The sequence below is a fragment of the Scyliorhinus canicula genome, chromosome 2, assembly GCF_902713615.1.
Source record: "Scyliorhinus canicula chromosome 2, sScyCan1.1, whole genome shotgun sequence".
Classification (NCBI taxonomy): Eukaryota; Metazoa; Chordata; class Chondrichthyes; order Carcharhiniformes; family Scyliorhinidae; genus Scyliorhinus; species Scyliorhinus canicula.
In genome coordinates, this window is record NC_052147.1 from 85,861,607 (window position 1) to 85,882,100 (window position 20,494).

Consider the following 20,494-nt stretch of genomic DNA (forward strand, 5'->3'; position numbering starts at 1 on the left):
CTGGATGACTCTTTGCCAAAGCTGAAAGTTGCAGAGGGAGGAGCCAAGTCCTAGGTTTTGGAGCTTTGATATGAACTTAATATGAGGCAACATTTACATAATGTTGGGGCAGCACGGTAGCATGGTGGTTAGCATAAATGCTTCACAGCTCCAGGGTCCCAGGTTCGATTCCCGGCTGGGTCACTGTCTGTGCGGAGTCTGCACATCCTCCCCGTGTGTGCGTGGTTTCCTCCGGGTGCTCCGGTTTCCTCCCACAGTCCAAAGATGTGCGGGTTAGGTGGATTGGCCATGCTAAATTGCCCGTAGTGTCCTAAAAAGTAAGGTTAAAGGGGGGGTTGTTGGGTTACGGGTATAGGGTGGATACGTGGGTTTCAGTAGGGTGATCATTGCTCAGCACAACATCGAGGGCCGAAGGGCCTGTTCTGTGCTGTACTGTTCTATGTTCTATGTTCTATAATGTTCTTCCTGGCCAGTATCAAAGGGTTTCTCAGGGAAGGGGGTTTAAAAATCGTTCTCAAAGTTCCCAGTCCATATTTAATTTTTTAACTTCTTTCACCTTTATATTTATCTGATTCTAGCTTTAGCAAAAGTGTAGTAATATAAATACTGCCTGTAGTATCCTGTAACATTGGCAACCACCAAGTAAATGGTTTATTAAGGTAAGTAACTATTGGATGTCCGGTCGTGACATGTAGGGTGACGGTCGCACATTCAGTGGCTCCTGCTGGAGCTTCTGGTCTTTGGCCCCTTTATACCCAGTTTTTTGGGGACAATTTTGGATGATTAGGTGTTGGAAGGTCTGAAGAGGTTGTGGAATGTCGAAGTTCCAGATGAAGAATCAGGGGAGAAGGGGACGAGCAAAAGTCCGCCAGCGAGTTTGTCTGTGAGTTCAGCCCATCGGGTGGGGCTGCACCCATTACGGTGGATAAGCTGGTTGAAGTGATGGCGGGGGAGTTTGAGTGGCTGTTCTCCAAGCATTTCAATATGCATCAGAAAGAGATGATGATCTCGTTCAAGGAGTGGGTGGGTGAGACTCTTGCCCAAATGAAGGCGGCTTTGACAAAGATGCTGGCAGAGGTGCAGGAGCAAGCAAAGGGGTGGAGGAGGCATTGTCGAAGCATAGCGACCAGTTCACCTTGATGGGTGAGGAGCTCCGGAGGGTGTTGGAGAGCAATAAAGAACTAATGTTATGGGAGCGAGCGGTGTTTTCAGAACCCCAAAATGTATCATGGAGTTCAACCAACCCCCACCTTTAATGGATTGTTGCTTTTGAAGTACACGGGTGTTCTCCAGGTGTGGTATTACAATTATGGACACGTGGGTTTTTAAACACAAAACAATGTTTATTCCATGAATTCAACTTAACCTTTTAAATAAACATTGGATCACTTAACACCCCTTACTTCAAAGATAACCCCGAAAATAATACAACACTAAATAATCCTTCAAAATGTTCCTTCAAACCTCCAAAAGACTTCACCTTTAACAACAGAAGCACATCAGGTTAAAGACATTACTATTATGAGTTTAAATCACCCAAATTATTCAGAGATAGTCTTTCATGGCAGAGATCACAGCAGATCCAGCTCACTGCAAACACAGACACACCCAAGCGCTTTTCCTCAAAACTGGCTTTCTCCTTTCAAACAGCTAACAGCAAACCAGCCAGGCACTTTTCAGCTGCTCTCTCTGTCAAACTGAAACCAAAAACAGAAGTGAGCTCAGCTGAGCTCCCCCCACCTTCTGACATCACTTCAGTAATATGAGCTGCTCTATTTCTTAAAGGTATATTGCTTAAACATTCATTTCTTAAAGGTACTCTCACATGACACTAAGAGCCAAAGTGGAGGACCTGGGGACCAGGTCACGAAGGCAGAATCTAAGGATCATGGGACTGCTTGAGGTGGTGGAGGGCCAGAGGCCAATGCAATACTTTGCAGAGATGTTCGCTAAGCTGATAGGGGAGGAGGAGGACCCCTCCTTCTATGAGTTGGACAGGGTCCACCGTTCACTCCGGCTGAAACCAAAGCCGAATGAGCCACCGAGGGCTGTGATAGTCTGATTCCACAGTTATCAGGTGAAGGAGAAGGTTTAGGGGGTGGTAGGGACTAGTTTAGCACAGTGGGCTAAACTCTGGCTTGTAATGCAGAACAAGGCCAGCAGCGCGGGTTCAATTCCCTTACCGGCCTCCCCGAACAGATGCCGGAATGTGGCGACTCGGGGCTTTTCACAGTAACTTAATTGAAGCCTACTTGTGACAATAAGCAATTATTATTATGTGCTAAGGTGGGTGAAGCTAAATCAAGAGGAGAAATGGGAAAGCGTTGGTATTCGAATATACCAAAAATGTACAGCGGAGCTGGGAGGTGGTGGGAGGCCTTTGGTCAGGCGAAGACAGCATTATATAAGAATAACATGAGGTTTGGGTTGGTCTCCCCGGCGAAGCTGTGGGTGACTCACAGCTTTAAGGACATTCTCTTTGAGACGTGCCCTCAAAGGAGGAGGAGAAGCATTTGTGAAAGCTCAAGGACTGGAACTGAGATGAGTTTGGACTTTGGTGTTGATCTTTCCCTCTATTTTGTGTGCCTCTTTTTCCCTTTTTTTGTTTTTTGTTTTTACTTATGCTTGATGTTGTAGTTGGGAAGGGATGGTTTGGGGTCGATATTAATTGTTTGGGATTTTATATTTTTGGGTCTGAGGGACCATTGGGCGGGGAGTTTGGAAAGTTTGGGTGTGGAGCGATTTGGTGTTGGTTTTGTTTTTGTGCGGGGGATGGGGCTCTGGCAGGACCACCTCACTAGCTAATGCAAATTGGCTAGTTAAAGCGAGCTAGGAGGGGGGAGGGGCCGAGGTCATTGGAACCTGTCTGTACAGATTTTGGTGGGCATGGGAGGTGTGAATGGTGGGGGGATGGGGATGATACTAGGCAAGGTGCTTTCGAGACAAAGTGGTTGGGGGATTTCTGGGAGGCTGATGGTGACTAGGGGTAGGTGTGGGTCCTCCCATTAGGTGGGACCTGGAGTAATGGTTCTGGCAGTTTTGTTTTTAAAAATGTATTTATGGGATGTGGGTGTTGTTGGTTCGGCCAGCATTTATTGCCCATCCCTAGTTGCCTTTCAGAAGGCGGTGATGAGCTGTCTTCTTGAATCGCTGCAGCTTTTGAGGTGTAGTTACACCCACTGTGCTGTTAGGGAGGCAGTCCCAGGATGTTGCCCCAGCAACATGAAGGAATGGCAAGATATTTCCAAGACAGGATGGTGAGTGACTCGGAGGGGAATCAGGTGGTGGGGTTCAGGTATCTGCTGCTCTTGTCCTTCTAGATGGTAGTGGTCATGGGTTTGGAAGGTGATGTCTAAGGTACCTTGATGAGTTACTGCCATGCATCTTGTAGATGGTGCACAAGGCTGTCACTGTTCATCGGTGGTGGAGGGTTCTTTTTTTAAATCTTTTTATTCTCCACATTTTCATTTTTTTCATCATCAAACAGCAAAAGAAAAACAAACACAATTACAATCCCCAGGAAACAACAATCCCTCAATATACAATCCAACACATCCATTCGTGCATTCCAGGTAAAAGTAACAAAACAGTAAACCCAACCTCCAGTGTTCAATGGCAACAAGTTCCCGAAAGTGCATAATAAACAATTCCCCATAATAAACAGTAGAACCCTTCCTTCATCCCCCTCAGCTCAAGTTTCACCTTCTCAAGGGTCAGAAATTCAAGTAAGTCCCCCGCCACGCCAAGCCACAATGCAGAGAAACTGATCTCCACCCCAACAAGATCTGCCTCCGGGCAATCAGCGAGGCGAAGGCTAAAACATCAGCCCCCGCAACAGGAGCGAGAGTAACAGGATAGTTATGGGGGACTTTAACTTTCCAAATATTGACTGGAAATACTATAGTTCGAGTACTATAGATGGGTCAGTTTTTGTGCAGTGTGTGCAGGAGGGTTTTCTGACACAGTATGTAGACAGGCCAACAAGGGGCGAGGCCACATTGGATTTGGTACTGGGTAATGAACCCGGCCAGGTGTTAGATTTAGATGTAGGTGAGCACTTTGGTGATAGTAATCACAATTCGGTTATGTTTACTTTAGCAATGGGCAGGGATAGGTATATACCGCAAGGCAAGAATTATAGCTGGGGGAAATGCAATTATGATGCTATTCGGCAAGATTTAGGATGTATAGGATGGGGAAGGAAACTGCAGGGGATGGGTACAATCGAAATGTGGAGCTTTTTCAAGGAACAGCTACTGCGTGTCCTTGGTAAGTATGTACCTGTCAGGCAGGGAGGAAGTTGTTGAGCAAGGGAACCGTGGTTTACTAAGGAAGTTGAAGCACTTGTCAAGAGGAAGAAGAAGGCTTATGTTAGGATGAGACATGAAGGCTCAGTTAGGGCACTTGACAGTTACAAGTTAGCCAGGAAGGACCTAAAGGGAGAGTTAAGAAGAGCGAGGAGAGGACACGAAAAGTCGTTGGCGGATAGGATCAAGGAAAACCCTAAGGCTTTCTATAGGTATATCAGGAACAAAAGAATGACTAGAGTAAGATTAGGGCCAATCAAGGATAGTAGTGGAAAGTTGTGTGTGGAATCAGAGGAGATAGGGGAAGCGTTAAATGGATATTTTTCATCAGTGTTTACACTGGAGAAAGACAATGTTGTTGAGGAGAATACTCAGGTTCAGTCGACCAGGCTAGATGGAATTGAGGTTCACAAGGAGGAGGTGTTAGCAATTTTGGAAAGTGTAAAAATAGATAAGTCCCCTGGGCCAGATGGGATTTATCGTAGGATTCTCTGGGAAGCCAGGGAGGAGATTGCAGAGCCTTTGTCCTTGATCTTTATGTCGTCTTTGTCGACAGGAATAGTGCCGGAAGACTGGAGGATAGCAAATGTTGTCCCCTTGTTCAAGAAGGGGAGTAGAGACAACCCTGGTAATTATAGACCTGTGAGCCTTACTTCGGTTGTGGGTAAAATGTTGGAAAAGGTTATAAGAGATAGGGTTTATAATCATCTTGAAAAGAACAAGTTGATTAGCGATAGTCAACACGGTTTTGTGAAGGGTAGGTCATGCCTCACAAACCTTATTGAGTTTTTTGAGAAGGTGACCAAACAGGTGGATCAGGGTAAAGCGGTTGATGTGGTGTATATGGATTTCAGTAAGGCATTTGATAAGGTTCCACACGGTAGGCTATTGCAGAAAATAAGGAAGTATGGGATTGAAGGTGATTTAGCGGTTTGGATCAGTAATTGGCTAGCTGAAAGAAGACAGAGGGTGGTGGTTGATAGCAAATGTTCATCCTGGAGTTCAGTTACTAGTGGTGTACCGCAAGAATCTGTTTTGGGGCCACTGCTGTTTGTCATTTTTATAAATGACCTGGAAGAGGGTGTAGAAGGATGGGTTAGTAAATTTGCAGATGACACGAAGGTTGGTGGAGTTGTGGATAGTGCTGAAAGATGTTATAGGATACAGAGAGACATAGATAAGCTGCAGAGCTGGGCTGAGAGGTGGCAGATGGAGTTTAATGCGTAAAAGTGTGAGGTGGTTCACTTTGGAAGGAGTAACAGGAATGCAGAGTACTGGGCTAATGGCAAGATTCTTGGTAGTGTAGATGAACAGAGAGATCTCGGCATCCAGGTACATAAATCCCTGAAAGTTGCCACCCAGGTTAATAGGGCTGTTAAGAAGGCATATGGTGTGCTAGCCTTTGTCAGTAGGGGGATTGAGTTTCGGAGCCACAGCTGTATATAACTCTGGTGCGGCCGCACCTGGAGTACTGCGTGCAGTTCTGGTCACCACATTATAGGAAGGATGTGGAAGCTTTGGAAAGGGTTCAGAGGAGATTTACTAGGATGTTGCCTGGTATGGAGGGAAGGTCTTACGAGGAAAGGCTCAGGGACTTGAGGTTGTTTTCGTTAGAGAGGAGAAGGCTGAGAGGTGACTTAATAGAGACATATAAGATAGTCAGAGGGTTAGATAGGGTGGACAGTGAGAGTCTCTTTCCTCGGATGGTGATGACCAACACAAGGGGACATAGCTTTAAATTGAGGGGTAGTAGATATAGGACAGATGTCAGAGGCAGTTTCTTTACTCAGAGAGTAGTAGGGGTGTGGAACGCCCTGCCTGCAACAGTAGTAGACTCGCCAACTTTAAGGGCATTTAAGTGGTCACTGGATAGACATATGGATGAAAATGGAATAGTGTAGGTCAGATAGGCTTCAGATGGTTTCACAGGTCGGCGCAACATCGAGTGCCGAAGGGCCCGTACTGCGCTGTAATGTTCTATGTTCTATGTTCTACCTGCAGCTCGGGCCGGTCCAACACCCCTAGCCTTTAATCTGCCCTGGTAGCCACAGTATTAACATGGTTAGTCCAGTTCAGTATCTGATCAATGGTAACTTCCAGAATGTTAATTGTGAGGGATTCAGCGAAGGTAATGCCTTGAATGTCAAGGGGCAGTGGTTCGATTCTCTCTTGTCGGAGATGGTCATTGCCTGGCACTTGTGTGGCATAAATATATCTTCTCACTTGTCAGTCCAAGCCTGGATATTGTCCAGGTCTTGCTGCATTTGGACATGGACTGCTTCATTAGCTGAGGAGTCACAAATGGTGCTGAATATTGTGCAGTTATCTGCAAACATTCCCACTTCTGACCTTACAGAATAGAATTTACCATACAGAAGGAGGCCATTTGGCCCATCGAGTCTGCACAGGCCCTTGGAAGGAGCACCTTACCCAAGCCCACACCTCCACCCTATCCCCGTAACCCCACCCAACCATTTTGGACACTAAGGGGCACTTTAGCATGGCCAATCAAACTAATCTGCACATCTTTAGACTATGGGAGGAAACTGGAGCACCCAGAGGAAACCCACACAGACGCGGAAAGAACGTGCTGACTCCACACAGACAGTGACCCAAGCCGGGAATCAAACCTCGGACCCTGGATCTGTGAAGCAACTGTGCTAACCACTGTGCTACCATGCTGCCCTTATGATGAAAAGGAGGTCATTGATGAAGCACCTGAAGATGGTTGGGCCGAGGACACTACTCTGAGGAACTCCTGCAGTGATGTCCTTGGACTGGGGTGACTGACCTCCAACAACTACAACTATCTTCCTTTGTGTCAGGTATGACTCCAACCAGTGGAGAGTTTTCCCCTTGATTCCTATTGATTCCAGTTTAGCTAGGGCTCGTTGATGCCATACTGGGTCAAATGCTGCCTTGATGTCAAGGGCAGTCATTCTCACCTCACCTCTGGCATTCAGCTCTCTTGTCCAGATTTGAACCAAGACTGTAATGAGGTCAGGAGCTGAGTGGCCCTAGTGGAACCTAAACTGAGCATCCATGAGCAGGTTATTGCTGGTATAGGGTGTATGTGTGCGTGTGTGAGGGGGGGCCTGGTCAGGGTGATGACATGAAACGTGTGAGGGTTGGGGGCACTGCTGAAGCGAACAAGAGTTTCTTCGCACTTGAAAGGCTGGAAAGCCGCGTGGTGCTGTTACAAGGGACCCATTTGAGGGTGAAGGATCAGATGAGGCTTAGGTGAGTCAGATGTTTCACTTGGGCTTTAACAGCACGGTCGGGGGGTGCTTGGCGGTTCTGGTGGCTAAGGGGGGTGATGTTTCAGATGGAACAGGTGATGTCCGATCGGGGGGAATGCCCGTAATAGTAACTGTTGCATTGGAAGGTGGTTGGTGGTGCTGGTTAGCTTATACGCCCCGAATGGGGATAACATAGAACGTATGAAAAAGATGAATGCCGGCCATTCTGAAATTAATTATCGTAGAATTCCTATAATGCAGAAGGAGGCCATTCTGCCGATCGAGTCTGCACTGGCCCTTGTTCCGATAGAGCAAGATATGCACCAGTTAATACTGCAACTTGAACAGTGTTGAATCGAAAGGTGGACAGCTCAAGGCCGCTTTCGCTGAACCCCCTCGGGGTGGGGGAGGACGACGTACTGTCCGTGTTTATGAAGAAGATGGGAGGGGTGGTTCAGTGGAGGTTTTTGCATCTGCAGGAGAGGGAGTATTCGTTCTTTTCACCAGTACACAATGTATATTCGAGGATTGATTTTTTTTTGTGATGGGGAAGGCAGAGTATTCTGCGATCATTATTTCAGACCATGCTCCACACTGGGTGGATATGGTTTTGGAGAAGGGGTCAGCTCAGAGGCTGGTGTGGAGGTTCAATGTGGGACTGTTGGCAAACCCAAATTTTTCTATCAAAATGGAGAAGGTGATTGAAGATTATTTAAGGTTTAATAGGAATGGGGAGGTTTTGCATTCGGTGGTATGGGAAGCGTTGAAAGAGGTAGTGAGGGGCGAGGTCATCTCGTTTAAGGCAAAGGTAGACAGGGAGGCAACGGAGGGGTGGCAGTGGCTGATCGAGGAGATTGGATTGGATTTGTTTATTGTCACGTGTACCGAGATACAGTGAAAAGTATTTTTCTGCAAGCAGCTCAACAGATCATTCAGTACATGGAAGAAAAGGGAATTAAACAAAATTCAAGAAAATACATGAGAATACATAATAGGGCAACAGAAGATTTACAACGTAACTACATATGCATTGGCATCGGTTGAAGCATACAGGGTGTAGTGTTAATGAGATCAGTCAATAAGAGGGTCATTTAGGAGTCTGGTGACAGTGGGGAAGAAGCTGTTTTTGAGTCTGTTCGTGCGTGTTCTCAGACTTCTGTATCTCCTGCCCGACGGAAGAAGTTGGAAAAGTGAGTAAGCCGGGTGGGAGGGATCCTTGATTATGCTGCCCGCTTTCCCCCGGCAGCGGGAGGTGTAGATGGAGTCCATGGATGGGAGGCAGGTTCGTGTGATGGACTGGGCGATATTCACGACTCTCCGAAGTTCCTTGCGGTCCTGGGCCGAGCAGTTGCCATACCAGGCTGTGATGCAGCCCGATAGGATGCTTTCTATAGTGCATCTGTAAAAGTTGGTAAGGGTTAATGTAGACACGCCGAATCTCCTTAGTTTCCTGAGGAAGTATAGGCGCTGTTGTGCTTTCTTGGTGATGGCGTCGACGTGAGTGGACCAGGATAGATTTTTGGTGATGTGCACCCCTAGGAATTTGAAACTGCTAACCATCTCCACCTCGGCTCCGTTGATGCTGACAGGGGTGTGTACAGTACTTTGCTTCCTGAAGTCGATGACCAGCTCTTTAGTTTTGCTGGCATTGAGGGAGAGATTGTTGTTGTTACACCACTCCACTAGGTTCTCTATCTCCCTCCTGTATTCGGGCTCGTCGCTATTCGAGATCCGGCCCACTATGGTCGTATCGTCAGCAAACTTGTGGATGGAGTTGGAACCATGTTTTGCCACACGGTCGTGTGTGTACAGGGAGTAGAGTAGGGGGCTAAGTATGCAGCCTTGCGGGGCACCGGTATTGAGGACTATTGTGGAGGAGGTGTTGTGTTCATTCTTACTGATTGTGGTCTGTTGGTCAGAAAGTCAAGGATCCAGTTGCAGAGTGGAGAGCCAAGTCCTAGGTTTTGGAGCTTTGATATGAGCTTGGCTGGGATTATGGTGTTGAAGGCGGAGCTGTAGTCAATAAATAGGAGTCTGATGTAGGAGTCCTTGTTTTCGAGATGCTCTAGGGATGAGTGTAGGGCCAGGGAAATGGCGTCTAATGTGGACCGGTTGCGACCGTATGCGAATCGAAGTCGGTCAAGGCGTTCCGGGAGTATGGAGGTGATGCGCTTCATGATCAGCCTCTCGAAGCACTTCATTACAACTGACGTCAGGGCCACCGGGCGGTAGTCATTGAGGTTCTTGGTTCTTCTTGCCTGGTTCTTCTTTGGTACCGGTATGATGGTGGTCTTCTTGAAGCAGGTGGGGACCTCGGAGTGGAGTAGGGATAGGTTAAAGATGTCTGTGAATACCTCTGCCAGCTGGTATGCGCAGGCTCTGAGTGCACGACCAGGGATCCCGTCCGGGTTCGTCGCCTTCCGTGGGTTCACTTTCAGGAAGGCCGATCTGACTTCGGAAACTATGATGGTGGGTATGGGTGAATTATGGGCTGCTGGGGCACTCGACAGCGGATTGTTGGTTACCTGCTCAAACCGAGCATCGAATGCATTAAGTTCATTGGGGAGGGGTGCGCTGCTGCCAGAGATACTGCTCGGCTTCGCTTTGTAGCCCGTTATGTTGTTTAGTCCTTGCCACAACCGCCAAGAGTCTGTCTGTGACTCTAGTTTAGTTTGATATTCTGTCTTGGCATCTCGGATGGCTTTGCGGAGGTCGTACCTGGATTTCTTGTATAGGACAGGGTCGTCTGCCTTGAACGCCTCAGATCTGTCCTTCAGTAGGGAGTCAATCTCGCGGTTGAGCCATGGTTTCCGGTTGGGGAACGTACGTACTGCTTTCTTTGGCACGCAGTCGTCCACACATTTGCTGATGAAGTCTGTGACGGTGGTGGCATACTCATTTAAGTTAATCGCTGAGTTCTTAAATATGGACCAGTCCACTGTCTCTAAGCAATCAGGTAAGAGCTCTCCTGTCTCCCCGGACCAGCACTGCACAACCTTCTTAGCTGGATTCTCCCGTTTGAGTTTCTGCTTGTAAGCCGGGAGAAGGAGCACCGTCCTATGGTCTGATTTCCCAAAATGCGGTCGGGGGATGGAACGGTAGGCGCCCTTGATTTTTGAGTAGCAGTGGTCAAGAGTGTTGTCGCCCCTGGTGGGACAGGAGATGTGCTGGTGGAATTTTGGCAGTACACTCTTGAGGTTGGCTTTGTTGAAGTCTCCGGCCACAATGAACAAGGCCTCCGGGTGTTCTTTTCATAGTTGTTTATGACTGTGAACAGTTCATCCAGCGCCTTCCTCACTTCTGCCTGGTGTGGGATGTAGACCGCTGTGATAATGACTGAAGTGAACTCACGTGGAAGATAGTATGGGCGGCACTTTACGGTCAAGTATTCCAGGTCTGGGGAGCAGTAGGTCGCCAGGGTCATCACATCCAAGCACCAGGAGGACTTGATGAGGAGGCAAACCCCTCCACCCTTCGCTTTGCCTGAAGATGCCATGCGGTCCGCCCGGTGAATAGAGAAGCCTTCAGGTTGTATGGCACAGTCCGGCGAGGCGGGGGTGAGCCATGTCTCTGTGAAACAGAGCACACAGCACTCTCTTGCTTCCCTCTGAGAGGTAAGTCTGGTGTTAAGTTCATACAGCTTGTTTTCAATCGCTTGGACGTTTGCCAGGAGTATGGTGGGGAGAGATTTTGGAGGAGGAGATTCTGGAGGTGGATGGAAGGTATGCGGAGGACCCAATGCCGGGTTTTCTGGTGAGGAGGAAGGAGCTACAGGCAAGGTTTGATCTTCTGTCCACGGGAAAGGCAGTTCGGCAGCTGAGGCGGGCAACTGGAGTGGTTTATGAGTACGGGGAAAAGGTGAGCCGCTTGTTGGTGGGCCATCTCCGCTGGTCGGTGGCAAGAGTGTTTGTTTGGGTCAGAGATGGGACAGGAGAGCTGGTGGTGGCACCAGAGCAGCTAAACAAGGTTTTTGAAGAGTTCTACAGGGATTTGTACAAGTCAGAGCTCCGGAGGATGCGTCAGATATGAGGGAATTTTTAGGGTGACTGGAGTGTCCCGAAGTAGGAGAGGAGAGGGCAGGATTGGAGGAGCCAGTGGGGGGTTGAGGAAGTGTCGGGGGCGATAGGGAAAATGCAGACGGGCAAGGCACTGGGGCAGATGGTTTTCCGGTGGAACTTTCTAAAATGATTTAGGATGCGTTGGTGCCGCTGTTGGTGGAAATGTTTGAGAACGCAATGGTCAGGGTGGCATTGCCAGAGGCTATGGGTCAGCCATCCATTTCATTGCTGCTTAAAAAGGACAAGGAGGGGTGGCACGGTGGCGCAGAGGTTAGCAGTGCTGCCTCAAAGCGCTGAAGACCCGAGTTCAATTCTGGCTCTGGGTCACTGTCCGTGTGGAGTTTGCCCATTCTCCCCGTGTTTGTGTGGGTTTCACCCCCACAACCCAAAGATGTTCAGGCTAGGTGGATTGGCCAAGCTAAATTGCCCTTTAATTGGAATTTTTAAGAAAAGGAACGTAAAAACTATCAACATTCAAAAATTAATATTAATTCTCGAACATTTATTTATTTTGTAACACTACAAGCTATATATGCCATTTCATCCAATACAAGTATATGACATAATGAATTAATTTCAACGCTTGATGTTGAAATCCTTCAAAATCATTCTGATCACCATCTGAATAAAATAAAAGCAAACACTTGCTGGAAATCTGAAATAATAACAAGAGTGCTGGAAAAAGATGCGCTCGGCTGGCAGTATCTGTGGTGAGAGAAGGCTGGAATTTTCTGGCCCCACCGCAGTAAGCCAGTCAAAAGGACCATTGACTTCGACGGGACACAAAATCTTGCCCAGAGTTAACATCTCAAGTCCAAAGTTTTGAAGCAATGTTTTGAAGCAGAGTCCCACGTTCTGAAGCAGAATTATTATGGACTCGAAACGTTAACTCTGTTTCTCTCCCCACAGGTGCTGCCAGACCTGCTGAGTTTTTCCTGTCCTTTCTTTTTAAGGCTACTTGTCTAAATCCTTGAAGCTGATTGAGAACTGCAATGAAAATTAAAACTGCCGCAATAGTGCTCAGCACTCTGAATTTAATACAAAGTGACTTGGATCATTCCTCAAAAATGTAGCGATCACCAATTTTAGTGCAAGGTCCTGTATCCGGCAGGCCAGTGTAAGGTCACTGCAGACAGCATTGCTACAATGATCATGTTGGTTTCCTGGTGCATTTAATAATCGGAGCCTTCACCCACATTCATATCCCTACTCCCACACCAGCAACTTGAGGGTCGCTTTCGCTCAGTTGGCTGGATAGCTTTTTCGTGATGCAGAGTGAGATCAACAGTGTGGGTTCAATTCCTGTACCAGCTGAGGCTATTCCACCTTCTCAATCATAGAAATTACAGTGCAGAAGGAGGCCATTCGGCCCATCAAGTGTCAACCTTGTCCCTCGCCTGAGGTGTAGTGATCCTCAGGTTAAATCACCACCAGTCAGTTCTCCCCCTCAAAGAGATATGCAGCCTGTGGTCACCTGGGACTGTGGTGACTTGACTTGCTCAGATTCTGCAGCAACATTCCTTGACAGAACTCCGCCAATTGGATGCCCCTAGCTCCTGTCAATCAGCCCTGTCTCAGCCAATAGTGTGCGCGGAGGGTTTCGTTTCCTCCCACCCCCCAGACAGATTCCTATCGGAATTCCCTATTGATCTGCGGGGCTTCTTCAAACTATTCCCTTGATAACAAATCATGTGCATATGGTCCTTGGGTCCTTGTCCACCCCTCCCCCACGGAATGTATCTAATGCAATAATGTGGATATGTATTTAAATAGTAAAAGTCTATTTGAGTTTACATGTTATCCCTCAAAGCACCCGCATTTAAAACGATAGATCGAACCATGTCAGAGTGCAAGTAGAAGAACAGACTCCCTAAAACCTTTGAAGCTGTAGAAGCTAACACTTGGGAGTGTTTGGTGTTTGCATGTATCTCCTATCATTTCTGCCTGTGTGGAGGCTGCAGTTCAAGACGCCAACAGCTGTCTCCTTGTATTTTGACTCTTGTTCCCCCCCCCCCCCCCTTTCCAGCCCCTGAAGTGATGGCGAAGAAACCCCGTTGACAAGGCAAACCACATTGGCGGTGAGTCCCTTTTTAAAAAAGCCTTACAATGGTTTTCTCTCTTCCCAGTGATATATTTAATTAGATATTTTTAAAAAATAAGCTGTGCCTAAAACAGAAAATCAATCCAGTAAATAAAAAAAGGACCGTATTCTCTCTGGAAGCAGTGGGTAGGTTTTTTTGCCCGGTGTGAAACTCCCGATTTCGAATCATTGTGGCAACAGGGAATGTATCATTTTCAATAATGTATCAGTGTCTGCAGACAGGTCAGCCTCTCCCAGACCCAGTTCATTGAGGGAATCATAATAAACAAACCAAATAAAAGCTGACAACAAAAGGCTCGTGTCTCTATGCAGCCTGAAGAAGTTCTTTGTGCATTGCCACCTCCTCTCCATGGCTGAGCTTTCAGTGGAGAGGGGGGTGTTTCACTCCGACCCTTTTTTCCCTCTCCTGCAAGATTATGTTGCCGAGACGTGCGCGGCTGTCCGGTCTTTTCTCTGCTCCTCTCCCTCTCTCTCCTCCTCCTCCATTCATCAAAGTCGAGCGACTCCCTGAAGTAGCGGCTTTTCCAATATTGTATTGTTTTAGTGGAGGGGGCAGGAATGACTCATGAGATTGGAAGATCAGATTACAAAAAAAACCTGATTGCAAAACGCCAGCATGAGAAATCAATGATTGCAGCCAGCAACTCGACAGTGCTTGTGCGCCTCCACCCCCCCCCCCCCCCAAAACACTGCGGTAACTTGATAGAAAATTCCGACCTTGCTTTCCCCATACACTTAATTCTCTCCCCCCTTCTAATTATGCAATGGTGTAATGGGAATTGTGATTTCGATTGAAACCATTTCCCACTCGAACGGATTGAAGACGTGCGGACTTGGCCTCTATGCAGACAAGCTGGTGAATCAATCAGTGCTAGCAGCCCTGTTGGATTGAAGCAGAAGACGGGCCCGCGAACTTTTTTCATCAAACCGATGGAAAATCGCTGGAAATAAACTAGGGCCAGGATTTTTTTTTTGTAATAAAGTGATGAAAATACTGTCACAATAATGTTCTGTTGTAATCGTGACAATGAGACCACACCCTAATTATGCTGTTTTACAATAAATCTATACTCAAAATACATGTCGTTCAATCGCTGGGCGAATTTATTAAATTAATCTAAACACTAAATATCTAAAAAAAAATTGCCCCCCCCTTTTCAAAAAATACATATCCTCTCTCTCACTCCTCGCATGAACAAAGTAACAAGATGTCCGCAGGACAAGGTATTCAGTGTGGCTTCACTTGGATCAGATTGACACGGATTCCGTAGCCCAGTCCGATTTAAGTGTTCCCTTCGCTCGATATATTGGACTGGAGAGACTCGGGACTGCGAGCTCGCCTTTGCATAGGATGGTATGTGGGAACCGTTCGGGTTTTACTGTTTTGTTGCCCCCAAATAGGTCAGATTATTTCAGTCTAGCCTCTCTTTGGCTAGTGATGGATTGGAGGGGGAGGGATAGCTAGAATGTATAAATATTCCCCATCGCTACTTTCCTTCTAATTGGGTTAAACTTTTACTGTTACTGCTGTTTAGATTTACATAATTAAGCCCCACTCATGTTTTTATTATATACGTTCTAGGTTTATTGGCTGCGAAGGATAGCGTGCAGAGCACAAGAGAAACTAACGAGCTGAATGTGATCACAGGGAAGACTAGGCTAGTAACTGAAACACTGCAGACACCATATATACTTTAAAATATTATCTCGCTTATAGTCAGATCGACGTCTGCAATCTGTTTTCATAAAACGAAGCAACTAAGCTGAGGGATCCAGGATCAATGATGTCCGTTTGCCATTGTCATTATATATACAATCAAGTCGATTCACTCTCTTCCAGCCCCACGTTGCAGGTAGTGTTTTTTTTAGTCCTGCTGCAAAAAACCTGGAGGTTTAGCAATGTTGTACACAAGAATTTCCAATTAATCTGAAAGAGATTTATGTGGGCTGTAGTGAGAAATTCAGACAAAACAAATATTCCCATTGTTTCAGCAAAGGGCAATGCCATTTGTAATGTTTAGTGCTAACAACTCTGGCAGATCTCTGTTTCCCTAATTCTGGCCTCTTGTGTATTCCCTTTGTCCCACGTTAACAACTATCGCTTTTGCAGTCTGGACCCAAAGCTCTTGAATTCCTTTCCTAAAGTCCTCTGTGACTTTACCTCTCTCTCTTTTTCTGTATGTGCTGTTAGAACATAGAACATACCCTGCAGAAAGAGGCCAATCAGCCCATTGAGTCTGCACCGACCCACTTAAGCTCTCACTTCCACCCTACCCCCGTAACCCAATAACCCCTCCTAACCTTTTTGGACACTAAGGACAATTTAGCATGGCCAATCCACCTAACCTACCCATCTTTGGACTGTGGAGGAAACCGGAGCACCCGGAGGAAACCCACGCAGACACCGGGAGAACGTGCAGACTCTCCCGGACAGTGTCTGCACAGACAGTGACCCAGCGGGAATCGAACCTGGGACCATGGCGCTGTGAGCCACATGACTATCACTTGTGCTACCGTGCTGCCCAATCTGCTTATCTCATTAAGTGTCCAAAAGCTTGGTTTACCCTCATGTGGCTTGGTGTCAAATTTTATTTATTAGCACTCCTGGTTTAGCACACAGCTAAATCGCTGGCTTTGAAAGCAGACCAGGGCAGGCCAGCAGCACGTTTCAATTCCTGTACCAGCCTCCCCGAACAGGCACCGGAATGTGGCGACTAGGGGATTTTCACAGTAAGTTCATTTGAAGCCTACTTGTGAGAATAAGCAATTTTCATTTCATTTCATTTCCTGAAACACATTGGGATATTTTACCACATTCTTTGTCTTGATACTGTGTTTTTATACGTCACATTTTCAACCATCTCACCTCCCTCCATCCTGAATGGATTGTCTAGTGTTGGGTATGGTACTTTTGTTTTTCAGCCCTATCGAGTATTTCACTCCTGTGAACATTTTCCACGTATGAATAAATCTTGGCAGTGAATATCTGCCAGGTTGAGTCTAGTCTTGACCTCACCTGATCCTCTGACACTACGTGTGCCAATTGGATTCATTGCACAGGTAGAGTATTCACGTGCCAATCATGATTGGCAGTGGAAGCATTCATATCTCTGAATCAGAAAGGTGTGGGTTCAAGCTCCACCCCAGAGGCTTGAGCACATAATCCAGTCTGTCGCAGCAGTAGTATGGGGATGCTTTACTGCTGAAGCTGTTGTCTTTTGGATAAGGCACTGAACAGATGCTCCGTCTACCATTCTAGATGGACACACTTTGAAGAAGAACCTTCTCCCTTATTAAAAGAGAAAATGCTGGAAAATCTCAGCAGGTCTGGTAGCATCTGTAGGGAGAGAAAAGAGCTAATGTTTTGAGTCCAGATGACCCTTTGTCAAAGCTAAAAGGTGCAGAAAGTGGGAGATACTGTTGGGTGAGGGAAAGGTGAGTCATAGCCACAAAAACCAAGGGGAAAGAGTGCCAATAGACGCAGAAACAAAAGGAAAAGAGTGCTAATGCCAGTCCCCAGAGAGAATAAAAGGTGTGAAAGGCCAAACAGCAGAGAAACTAAAATCAGAGGGTGAGCTGTGACAGGTACAGTTGCGGGGGGAGGGGGACATGGGTGGGAGAAAGGTAAAATGAGAAGAAGGGGAGAAAAGATAAGGAAAAGGGAGATAAGATAGGGAGATATATATAAAGAAAGAACAGAAAGAAATAAAAGGTAAAAGACAATTTAAATGAAATGCAATGGTCTTTCTGCAAGAGACGCACCTCTGTGTGAAGGACCAGGTTAGGTTAAGGAGGGGGTGGGTCGGGCAGGTTTTTCACTTGGGGTTTGATTTGAAATCGAGGGGAGTGGCGATTTTAATGAGCATAAAAATGGGATTTGTAAGTGCAAAAGAGGTGAGGGATCCGGGTGAGAGATATGTGATTGTGAGTGGAGTATTGGAAGGGGCACCGGTAGTGTTGGTAAATGTGTATGCCCCAAATTGGGATAATGTTGGTTTTATCAGGGGGTTGCTGGCAGCAATCCCGGATTTGGCCACGCACCAGTTGATCATGGGAGGAGATTTTAACTGTCCTAGAGCTGAGGGTGGATAGGTCGAGCCCTAGGTCGATGAGTAGGGTACAAATGGCCAGGGAGCTGGGGGGGGGTTTATAGAAAGGATAGGTATGGTGGACCCACGGCGCTTTCAGAACCCAGGGGGAAGGGAGTATTCCTTCTTTTCTCATGTCTATAAGGTGTATTCGAGGATTGATTACTTTGTAGTGAGTTGGGAGATTTTTGTTGGGGTGGAGGAGGCAGAGTATGCGGGTTAGTTACTCGGACCATGCGCTCCACTGGCTGGAGATTCGGTTTAGATCAGGACGAGAGCAGAGGCCGGGGTGGAGGTTTGATTCGGAGTTGTTGGCGGATGGAGGTTTTTGTGATAAACTGCGGGCGGCGATTAAGGAGTATGTGGAGTTGAATCAGAATGGTGAAGTGTCGGAGGCCATTTTTTTGGAAGCACTGAAGGTAGTGGTCCGGGGGGAAATTATTTTGTTTAAGGCTCGTGCGATTAGGGAAAGGAGGGAGGAACATGACCGTCTTGTGAGCAAGATAATGGAGATAGACAGGAATATTCAAGGGTGCCCACCGTGGAGGGATTGGCGAGGAGGAAAAACTTGCAGGGGCAGTTTGACAGGCTGACAACAGGGAGGGTGGTAGGGCAACTGCGTAGAGCAAGGGGGTGCAATATGAGTATGGGGAGAAGGCGAACCGCATGCTGGTGCACCAGCTGCATCTAGGGAAATATTGAAGATACGGACTGGGGATGTGGTGTCGGAGCCAGGGAAGATAAATGAGGCATTCAGGGAGTACTACCAGGGACTTTATGAGGCAGACCCGGGAGGAGATGAGGGGGACATGGGGCGGTTTCTGGACAAGCTGGAATTTCCCCAAGTGGAGGAAGCAAAGAGGCAGGTGTTGAAGGACCACCTGGGGTTGAGGGAGGTGCTGGATAGTATCAGGGGTTTGAAGTGGGGGAAGGCCCCTGGGCCGGATGGATACACGACTGTTTGCACTGGTCACAGAGCTATTGGTGATGGTTCTCAGGGGGTCGGCAGAGTGGCGAGGGATTATGAGGGGACGAGGGAGCATCGGGAGTCGCTCTATGCCGATGACCTCTTGCTGTATGTTTCGGATCCATTGGAGAGTATGGGAAGGATTATGGGCCTGCTGGGGAGGTTTGGAGGGTTCTCGGGATACAAGCTGAATGTAGGGAAAAGCGAGGTATTCCCAGTGAATGAGCTGGCATGGTGGGTTAATTTAGGGAGGATGCTATTTACGGTAGCGAGGGATAGGTTTAGGTATTTGGGGATTTAGGTAGCGAGGGAATGGACGGGGCTCCATAAGTGGAGATGATGTGCGAGCTGCAGCGACCACATCTGCAGTAAGTGTTGGCTGCTCGAAGAACTCCGGCTCAGAGTTGATGAGCTGGAGTCTGAGCTTCACACACTGAGGCACATCCGGGAGGGGGAGGCTTACCTGGACACTTTGTTTCAGGAGGCAGTCACACCTGTCAGAGTAAATAGTTTAAATCCTGCCAGTGGCCAGGGACAGCAGGGTGTGACTGCAAGTCAGGCACGTAAAGGGAACCAGCAGTCAGGAACTCAGGAGCCTCAGCCCTTGACCCTGTCCAACAGGTACGAGGCACTTGCTCCCTGTGTGGATGGTGAACAGGGCTGCAGGAAGGATGAGTCAGCTGACCAAGGCACCATGGTTCAGCAGGCCATTCAAGGGGAGGAAGTAAATAGGCAAGTTGTAGTTGTAGGGGATTCTATTATCAGAGGGATAGATAGTATCCTTTGTGAGCAGGATAGAGGGTCCCGCATGGTATGTTGCCTGCCCGGTGCTAGGGTGCGGGACATCTCTGACCGGCTTGAAAGGATATTGGAGAGGGAGGGGGAGGATCCAGTTGTTGTGGTCCATGTCGGTACCAACAATTTAGGCAAGTCTAGGAAAGAGGACCTGTTTAGAGATTATAAAGAGTTAGGATTCAAATTAAAAAACAGGTCCTCAAGGGTCATAATCTCCGGATTACTGCCCGAGCCACGTGCAAATTGGCACAGGGAGGCAAGAATAAGGGAAGTTAACACGTGGCTGAAAGAGTGGTGTGGGAAAGAGGGGTTCCTTTTCATGGGACACTGGCATCAGTTTTGGGACAGGGGGGACCTATACCGTTGGGATAATCTCCACCTGAACCGAGCTGGGACCAGTGTTCTGGTGAAAAGAGTAAATAGGGTGGTCAATAGGACTTTAAACTAGAGATTGGGGGGGAAGGGAAAGTCAGGGAACCAAGAGGTGAAGGAATCAGTGGGAAGCGTAGCTGCTTAGGATTACAAAAAATCACGAAAAGACAGAGCTCAGGAGAGGTTACGATAGTCCCCATCTCACAAAATATGACACAGTGTATGGAAAGGCTCAGTAAACCAAGGTCCACCACACTAAGAAAACAAAAAGGGACAGTCAATAGGGAATTAAAGGTGCTATATTTAAATGCCCGCAGTGTACGGAACAAGGTAGATGAGCTTGTGGCCCAGATTGTGACTGGCAGGTATGATGTGGTAGGCATCACAGAGACATGGTTGCAGGGGGTTCAGGACTGGCAGTTAAACATCCAGGGATTTACAACCTATCGAAAAGACAGAGAGGTGGGTAGAGGGGGCGGGGTTGCCTTGTTAATTAGAAATGAAATTAAATCAATAGCACTAAACGACATAGGGTCAGACGATGTGGAGTCTGTGTGGGTAGAGTTG

The 20,494-nt window shown here is 47.4% G+C and overlaps 1 protein-coding gene across 11 annotated transcripts in view; it reads left to right on the plus strand.

Annotated features, from left to right (window-relative positions):
• LOC119955584 (BRD4-interacting chromatin-remodeling complex-associated protein-like) overlaps positions 1-20,494 on the plus strand; it is a 358,633-nt gene that overhangs the window by 147,872 nt on the left and 190,267 nt on the right. For 8 of the 11 annotated variants that reach the window (XM_038781963.1, XM_038781974.1, XM_038781991.1 and 5 more), the window contains exons 1-2: positions 13,628-13,682; positions 15,288-15,558. The exons of 1 other annotated variant lie outside the window; for it this stretch is intronic. The gene's annotated coding sequence lies outside the window, so the exon portion shown is untranslated. Of the gene's footprint in view, positions 1-13,627; positions 13,683-14,914; positions 15,060-15,287; positions 15,559-20,494 lie in introns of those variants that run through there. 2 more of the 11 variants (XM_038781944.1, XM_038781935.1) reach the window with 2 other exon arrangements.